We start from the raw sequence: 9336 nt of genomic DNA on the forward strand, positions 1-9336 counted from the left end.
GGCTTGCCAAGAAGTTGGAGGCTGCAGTCAACACGAGTTTTCCTGTGCTTTCATTTCACACCAACCTTTCTGTAAGGTTTGCTGTAGGCAACCAAGGAGGGTAAGAGTTGTACGAGTTGTTTGTGCCCCAGCAACACACAGCCCCTGGAAACTCAGCACCATTTTCTGGCATGACAAGCAGATGTATCCTAGGAATGTGAGATAGTAAGAGTCATAGATTCACCTTTGTCTCCCATTTGACTGATCCATGCTGTACTTAGCTTCAAACAATCCTGTCCATTATTGCTATGCATAACTACTTTATGCTCCTTGACCAGAGAGAGCTTTGGGTAAGTTATCTAATACTAACGGGAGACAAAGAAGAAAATTAAGTATCTAACATTTGAGCAACAATTGGGAGTTTTAATTGCATCTCAGATGAGAGATCTGTTAGCTGGAAAAGTAACATTGAAGAGTCTACTTAAAGGAAAATACAATTTGTTATAGCTAGCCTTTCGCGTGTAATTCGCAGTCTTCCTACTTCCATTTTACAAGCTGCATACCTTTCTCCGTCATTCTGCAGTTACTCAGGCACAAGAACAAACTTATACAAAGTGGTTTGTTTGTCAGGAAGGCTCAGAAAGCAGAGTCAGTTGGATTACTGCTTCCCACTGATCCACTAACAATGTTAAAACGCAACTTCCTCAGTCTATTCAGCCCTTGTATGGCAAGCCCGTAAGTGATGGCTTCCTGGTTTTATAAATATGGACAGCTAAATAGCAAAGCATTTTCTGATTTCTTGGCCCCATGTTTCCTTCAAAGATAGCAAAAAGTATTTTCCTGAATTCTTTGGCGAGGCGTATTTGATGCAAATTGGGACTGGAGGAAAACAAAGGCAAGGACCCACAGTAAGGATGAAATCCCAGGTTTGGATCCAAGCCTTGACAGTCCAGTGACAGAACCACCAAATTATAACTATTTTATTCTATTTAGTTGGTTTTAGCATCTGGCTCTAAAGAATTGAATCAGCAATAGGATTAGTACTGACCTTAGCAGAGCAAGTTGTTCGCTACACTGGCTTCTTTCAGGGTCTGAAAGCAGTTTTATAGCGTGTTCCCATCATCTGCACTTTTACTCTGATTTCTCACTATCTCTCTCCTCCTCGCTGCGGTGCTTTCTCTCAGCTCCACAGGTCCAGATTGAGAGGCAGCTTGTGAGACTTATATACTTAGCTAGATGCATTCCATTTGCCAGTGTGCTAAAAATGAAGATATAAATAATTGTTTCATTGTCTAGTTTAATCTTTCTGCATTGTTCTCACTTTCTAGAGTTCCATTCACCCACATGACTGGATTTCTTCATCAGAAATACCCCAATTCAATGTATCTGCTCAAGTTGTGGAGTCAGGTCTTCTGTGCTGTGAATCAGCACTCCTTCAGCGACTTAAACAACATTTACATGTTTGCTGATTTACAGTGATCAAAGCTCTGGTGATGCAATAAAAGTCAATACTTGGATAAGGAAAACAGAGCTGATATACAAAGAAGTGAAATCTATGGCCTCTACCAAAAATACCATGATACAGACACCGCAAGAATATTGGCAAGTTTCAGATGTAGTGGCACAAAGTAGTCTGTATGGCAGATGAACACACTAAGGGTACAGAGGTTTGTCATAAAATAAGAGATATCTTTGAACTGATAAAGTTACCTCTGTGTGCCATTGTTCATTTAGTGAAAAGGAAGCATAAAGTACTATTTTAATTCAGTCAAAAAAGAAAAAGAAAAGAAAACACCGCCACTGCTTTCAGAGGTGTAACTGATTTGTTCCAGAATCATTCACTGGCTGATATACAGCATATTGTAACATTATTTTGGTCAAGTTTTAAAAGATGTGTCTTGAGTCACTGAACCAGCTCAAAACATAAATCTCAGATCACAAAACGCTGAACAATTTTCAAGTAAGTGAATGAGTGCTGATGCTGGGCTGCATGTGAGACACAGACCAGCCATTCTTCCATATTTCTAAACACTGAAAGCTAAACAAGATGCATCTCCATGGGCTAAAGTATGGCTGACCTAAACCAAGGAATGAAGGGAAATGCAACTGTCTTGTAATGCGCTTTATCAGCCTGTCTCCATATTTCACTTTTCCTTACAATGAACTAACCACTTAGAGTTTATGAGATGGAGGTTAAGACAAACATTTGAACCTACAGATGAATACAGCTATAATGAAATAGCAATACAACGATGCTTTACTTCCCTTGTGCCCTAATGTCAGCTGTGCCACTGAGGGATTTTAAGTGTGCTTGGTTTGGCATTTGGATTTTTTTCTGCTTGGCTATTAATTGTTGTGGGTGGAGAATGTCTTAATTTCCCAATTACAGCAAAGGTAAGAAAGAAGGGGAAAAAAAAAAAATAAAGTACTTCAAGAAGGGCGGGGGGGAAGGAATGCCAGGAACACTGGGAGGCCAGGACAGACAGTCAGAGGCCTGGTTATTTAATCAGAAAGTCTGTTCATATGCTATCTTCAGATTCAAAGGACTATCATTGATTGCACAGTCTGAATAAATGGAGTTACAGACACAGATTTTACTGAAGGTGGCCAGAAGGACTTCTAACATAATGGGTAAAATGGCAAGACGAGAATTGGACTATCAGAACCTGAACTGTGTATTAGATATGACTTGTCTACTTGTGCAACTAGCAGATTTGTCACAGAAACAGTTCAGGCAGAATGAAATCAGAAACCTCTGAACTGCAAGATGAGATCTCTCTTTAAAGGATCTGTTGTATCTCTTGCTAATCAGGTGGCAAGACAAAAAGCCTAGCAAGCATGCTTATGAGAAACACCACAGGTAATGTTCTTATCAGGTTCCAGATTAATCAGGGGGAGAGATGGTATTTGTGTGGTGAATTTATACTAAACTGTCTTACTTGGAGAAGTAAAGCTTAAGTCTTAAGGAATGCAACTGAAGTTCTAAGGGTGCAGAAAGCTTTCCTGGCTGTACCATCAGGAACACATCACTAGCATATTCTACAACTCCAGCATGACACCCTACTTCAGCTACCTCTCTTATCAATGCAAGGAGACAGGCTTTGGCCCTACAGCAATTCCATCTGGGACAATCTTCTAAAAACTTTCATCTAAAGTTATAGCTTGAAGTACACAACCATATTGTGTGAAATGAAGTATCTGGTGAACTCATCTGAGGCTCAGGGACAGTTTAGTTGTACGGAGTAGTCCAAGAGAAAACAACTTCCATAATAAGGACATGTACAAAGCTAGAAACTTAGTGCAGATGCCTGCCTTGGACAGGTCGCCTGCTAGAACTGTGAGTAAGAAGAGTTACTGATTGTGGGGTGCTCATCTTTCTATGTTATACACTTGGGAGGTATTTAAAGTTTACTGGAGCAAACAGACTATGGTAATGAGACAGGAAGGGATTCCAGCAAACAAAAGCAGCCCAGTGCAATTCTAAAAATAGTCCTATTACAGCAGTAACTAAAACCCCAGATTAGATAATCTGCCTCTGACTTCAAAACAGCCTTGGATTCTTCCACATACACAAATCTCATGCTGAAAAGTCCCACTGAACACCAACATCTGTTCTGCTAGTATTGCGTAAGGCTTGGTGAACTCTTCTTCTGAGGCAACTAATCTAACAATACTTGCAAGATGTTAGTTTTCCCACTGCCCCTCTGACATGGGTAAATTGAGGCATTAAAATTAAGTTTATTGCCACAGACTGCACTAGAGTAAAACACAACAGACTGTACCTCAGTTTTTAAGTCCCAGGTATAGCTGTGCTTTTACACTCCTGTGTTTTGCCTTTTTGATTTATCATTTGTTTGGGGTTGGGTTTTTTTGTTTGGTTCATTTTGTTCCCCATGTAACATTCAAAGTCAATCTTACACCACACAAACCAAAATATTTGAAGTGAGCTATTGTTGTTCTTGTGCCCTCAAACTAAATTTTCCCCAAAGCAAGGCAAAGCAAGGTTGCTGTGTACTGAATATGAAGAGTATGCAAATAAGTCAGCACCCACATTTGTATTTTCATTTGCCCCATGAATTGTTAGCAGCAGAAATAAGCAACTTAAATGTTCAGGCTTAGCTCTAAAAAGCCTTATACATAGCTCTTAGAAGTAATTTAGCCCTGCCACTGATGTTCAGAGGAGGATATTAACCACTTAATTTAGAAAGACACACAGTGCAATCCATATACTACAACCTACAAGAGATAACTTGTCATATCTTCAAGAAATGAACTGAGAAATCATGAGTAGGATTTTTCTAGTGCAGCCAGCAATAACTTTACTCATTGCCTCTAGACATCACTTGCCAATTATTTCACAGGAATCTCAGTTAAGCCAATTGCCAAATGCTCTTTAAAATCCCTATCCAGCTTTATAAAAGACTTCAGTTTGAAATTACATGCAGCTGTATTTTTTATTTATTTTTATCTAAGAGCATGGACATGGACAGTTACGTTGGATGCTCTCAATCAGGAAGAAGCGACTCAATTGCATATCTGATTTGTTAACGTATAAAGCTTTTTTTTTTTTTCTTAATACAGACTATTATTTAGCAGGAGATATAGTCAATAGTAAGGCAGAATCACAGTGGGATATTTACTGTTAGCAGAGCATTTGCTGTGGTCCCCAACAGAAAGAGCTTTAGTCAGTGATGCATACTGGAGCATAAAGCAGCTGTTGCCAACTCTGCAAAGGTAAGAAGTCCATAGTATGAAATGCTGTTGAGCTCGCACAACCATGTGTTGTGCAGCTTAACTGTTCTGAGGAAAGAAATTGGAAATCCTTATTTAGGCACCTCAACTCCTCCCTGTGTCATTCACTAAAGGAGCTATCCACCTCAGAAGGTGCCTTCGGAACCACCTCCAGACTGAACAGGCACCTGAGGGTCAACACACCTACTGCAGCAGGAACAAGCTGCGGAGAACTATATGCAAATTCTCTTTTTTTCCCCTGAAGCAGGAGTCTTTGGACATAGCCATGTCTCCACCTATATACAATCCAGAGCCTTAAATGTAAGTGCTAAAGTGCTTTCCCAATAAATAGCTGTAAAAAATTCTTCCAATGTACAGAAGACACAGAACCCTCTCTCAATACACTTGGCATGGAAAGGCAGGTGGTTACAGCACCTTCTTGGGATCAGGAAGACGGAAGTGGGCGTCCAAACCCATGGGCACAATTAGCAGTCTCCACTTTCATCTGTCACAGTCATTGTGACAAAGAAAGAACTCAAACTTCCTGGGACAGGAAGTGAGAACAAGAATGAGCATCATAGTACTATTTCAGGTATGTCTTCAGTCAGTCTAAATCTATCCTTCATATAAAGCAGAAAACCAAATACATATTAATGTACTTAACAGAATGCAATTGTATGAGGGGGGACAGCAACTCACTCTCCTCCCATATGTGTTCTATAAAGAAAAAAGTTGCTATCACTGCACTTCAAGTAGAGATTGATTGACTCACCATATGTAGGTTTGCTTTTAAAGTAACATATAGTTGAAATCCCACAGAGAAGTTCCGGATCCCAGCCAGGAAAAAAGCCTGAACAAGGTGACAAGGTGATAGTGGTACAACTAAGGTGCTCCAGGCCTCAGGCAGCAGCAGAACTTCAGGCCTGTGGGTAATTCTGGGGTCAAAAGCTAAGGTCTTGTTTGCCCCAAACACCTGGGAAATGAGCTGCTGGAACCAGGATCTGCAGGAATGGTGTTCTGAGTTTAGACATCTAAATTAATTCCTTTTGGTTGTGACCTGTAAGATTAGAATAACAGACACCCAAGATAAAAGCTAACAAAAGAGAAGACAAATAGATTGACTTTTCATCTCACTAGCAATATAGAGAAGCCTTTTCTCCACATGCTCAGCTACCTAACATTTCTGATAAAACAGATGTTTTTGTATTTCGTACAAAATTGTCCTAAACACCAGTATCAAATTTTCACCAGGTAAAGAATGACTTTCATGTTCATGTTTACCTCAGTCTTCTGTCCATACCTTTTTAGTTGATGCCCAATATATATAATTACACACTTCCAAGTTTCCCTGCTTCTGGGATGTTAAACCCAATAATTTCTCTGTCATCTCTTGCCAGATACTTTTGTGTTCAAAATGTGAAGTAAACAACCTAGTGATTTGGCATAGCCTGAGCTCATAAGGAAAGTTCATCCAGAAAGTGCCAAGCACGCCAAAATTAAGCTAGTGAAAATATTTAGGTACTCAAAAATGTGGGATTACGAGTTCTGCATCGAGTAGCTCTCTACAACAGCCATTGGGGCCAGAAGTACCCTTTTACAGAGCAGCCCATTTTCTGGAGTATTTGAAAGATCTTGAGTCTTAGCTCCTACTGTTCTGTGCATTTTCTTTTCAGTCTTTCAACCTCTCTAGCCTCCATACACTGAGATGTGGTCAGCTGCAAACTCTGTATGGTGCTGAACACCCCCAATTCCATGATTTGTTGCCGTAGCTCGTTACACAAGCAGGTCTTGCTGGTTTAACAAGCAGACATTAAGATCACAGTGGATCCTGCATAGCATTTTCTGAGTACACCAGAAGGCTGAACAGAACTCGCTCAGAGACAAACAATTCTTGTATGATATAACAGGATTAGCAGGAAAACGACATTCAGCACATTAAAAAAATAAAATAAAATAAAGACAAAGAAAAAACACCCAACCAACCAGGATAAGCTTGAAAACACTCGCCTCGCTCTTCTGTGATTTGAGAAATGAAGTCTAGCACAGCAAAACAAAAATCAGAACTACTTTTAATCTGTGAACAGCTCTTTTGATGAAATCTGTCATGTTTCTGGCTTCTTTTTTTCCTTGTGAAAAGAGCAAAAATGTTATTTTTCATGAAGAATTTCCAAATGTTTTATCTTTAATAATGTTTCTTTATGAGATAGTTCATCACTGCAGGCACTGTCTTGTTTGTTAATTCTTCCATTGTCAAAACAACATAACCAATAGTTTATAATATTATAAATCTTGGACATCAGTCATAATACAGAGATTCGCCATTATGTACAGGATTGTCTATTCTGATATGTTTGAAAAGCCAGTCATGGCTGGTTATACATTAATCTGTTGCTATGAGCAGCATAATATTCTGTATTGAAGCAGTCAACCTGCTAATGGCATATGAATTTTTCAGTTGCTTTTGTTACTGTTTGTGGGTTTCCAGATGGTAAGAAATTAATCGCTTAGATTAAATATTTTTTAATGCTTTTTCTGTGAGTTCTATATTTGATGCAAGATTTGGCAAATCCTCTGAAGTTTGGGCTTTTAAAGATACAGCCTTCCGGCCAAAAAGCTCAAGATCCCTATTCCTATGCTACTAAAATGCAAACAAGAAATAGAAATTTAGAGAGGAGAATTAAAAAAAGGACGTAACAGAAGTGATTCATAGTTTAATTTCATACAAAAATGGTAAGCAAAATGTCACCTCACTATCTAAGTCTTCAAAAGATCCAGTTCCGTAAATATGGCTCTTTCAGATCACTTTATAAAGATTTATCCATCAGCTGTCACTCTTAAGCAGAATACACAAAGAAATACTCAGGGCTGCCAGCACCCTATATACATATTTAAGAGACCTCTGTGCCTTTTCTTTGAGATAACTTGAAGAAAGAGCACAAAACCAAAACAGGAGTACCAGACTGCTTCAGGTGCCTTTTTTCTTTGATTTTTGGACTCTGAATGCTGGCATTTTTGAATTTGACTGGGGAAAGTAGAGAGGAAACCACTCAAGTCATTACTGCATCTGTGGGTATTATGTGATCATTTAAAACCCCTAAATAAATATAAATCCATGGATCCCATTTGTTCTGTTACACAGCTTGAGCAGGTCTAACACTGCAGAACCCAATGCAGCTACAGCAGCAAATTAGCAGAAATCTGAAGAGCTCAGTGTTACAAGTGACAGGCTTTTATGCTGCAAATCAGTAAGTCGTCTGCTGCAAATTTTTAAGTCAGAAAAAGGAAGTGAAGAGGAAAAGGCAAGAGCCTTCAAGTCTTAAAAATTGATGATCAAAGAGGCAATATATCATAGAGAGTATCAGCTTGGAATTGTGCAGTCCTATGTACCACGTTCTTAAGCTCTAGTGGGACAAACATGAGCTTGGGGTAAATCAGCTCCGCAAAATATGTGCTTAAACTGCCTGGAGACAACCTCACTTGGTCAGAGATCACATCTAAGCTGACTTCTGTATTTCAAACTTTTGAAAATAACCAAATGGAGGAATTTCCTTTAAGAAAAGCCAGAAGAGCACAGCCAGCTCACTAGTAACATTATACCAGGTAAACCGCAATTAGCTGGTACAGAGAGCTGAACCTTGCAAGCCTCCTTCAGCAACCACCCACCCACAGCTGACAGGCTGCCTAGAAAACAGAGCACACAGATGCTGTAGCCATCCTGCTCACTCTGAAAGTATTAAGAGGGTCCTGGAGTACTTTCACAGGTGGGCTTTCCTCACTCTAGAAATTGTTCTATTTCCCCACTGCTCTGTGGGTAAGATGCTTTCCCAGGGCACTGAACACCTTCCCTAGGCAGGAGAGCCATAACCTGCAAGCTGTGCAGCCAAGCAATCCGAGGCTAACCTAGAGAGTCACGCAGGGTGTTCCAGCTTTGCCAAGAGGAACACAGCACTCGCAAACCTCAGTGCTCTAGGTAGCCTTTGGACATTTGTTTACCCCTCGGCTTTTTCTCCCATTCCTATAGCTGATCAAGACAGCATATTGAAATATTGCAGGTTAAACTTAGAAGCAAGAACTGGGTTCTTTGTTCCAGGTTTTGTTTTGATCTTAAATAAATACTGCATTCTTTTCTTTCTCCAGTTCCCAATTCTTGCCAGGCCGTGTTTGAAGTGTCATTTGAAGTGATTTGCAGTTTTGGAAGAACATACCACTGCAGAGATCTGAATACATACATAGTTATGTTTCCTTGCTACTATGCACCATACCAACGGAAGGTCCTTGTATCGTTGATGTTGCTATCCCTGACATTGTACACATTTGGAAGATATCTTCAGTTACCAGTACAGTATTTGTGAAGAAAAAGCAATCATTAGACAACCCCAACCAAAAAAAAAAAAAAAAAAAAAAAAAAAAATGGAAAGGGAAAACTAATGTTCACCACATGCACTGCCTTGAGAATTCAGATGAACTTTCTGTGCTTCTCTTCTTTTGCTTTGGAAAAATGTGTAAGCCATGATTTTAAATCATGTGCAAACTCCCCTGCTTTCATTTATTAAAGTAGGCTGACTGCATGAGAGTGCTATTTTAACCTTAAACTGGAATACTAATAAAATCCCTACACAATACCAG

At 39.5% G+C, this 9336-nt stretch overlaps 1 protein-coding gene across 1 annotated transcript in view; it reads left to right on the forward strand.

The window, feature by feature from the left end:
- The window catches only part of C4H15orf41 (chromosome 4 C15orf41 homolog), a 140677-nt gene extending 131591 nt beyond the window's left edge, over positions 1–9086 (forward strand). The window contains exon 12 of the mRNA XM_030481862.1: positions 8848–9086. The gene's annotated coding sequence lies outside the window, so the exon portion shown is untranslated. The remainder of the gene's footprint in view (positions 1–8847) is intronic.
- The last annotated feature ends 250 nt before the right edge of the window (positions 9087–9336 follow it).

Source organism: Strigops habroptila, chromosome 4, assembly GCF_004027225.2.
Source record: "Strigops habroptila isolate Jane chromosome 4, bStrHab1.2.pri, whole genome shotgun sequence".
Taxonomy (NCBI): Eukaryota; Metazoa; Chordata; class Aves; order Psittaciformes; family Psittacidae; genus Strigops; species Strigops habroptila.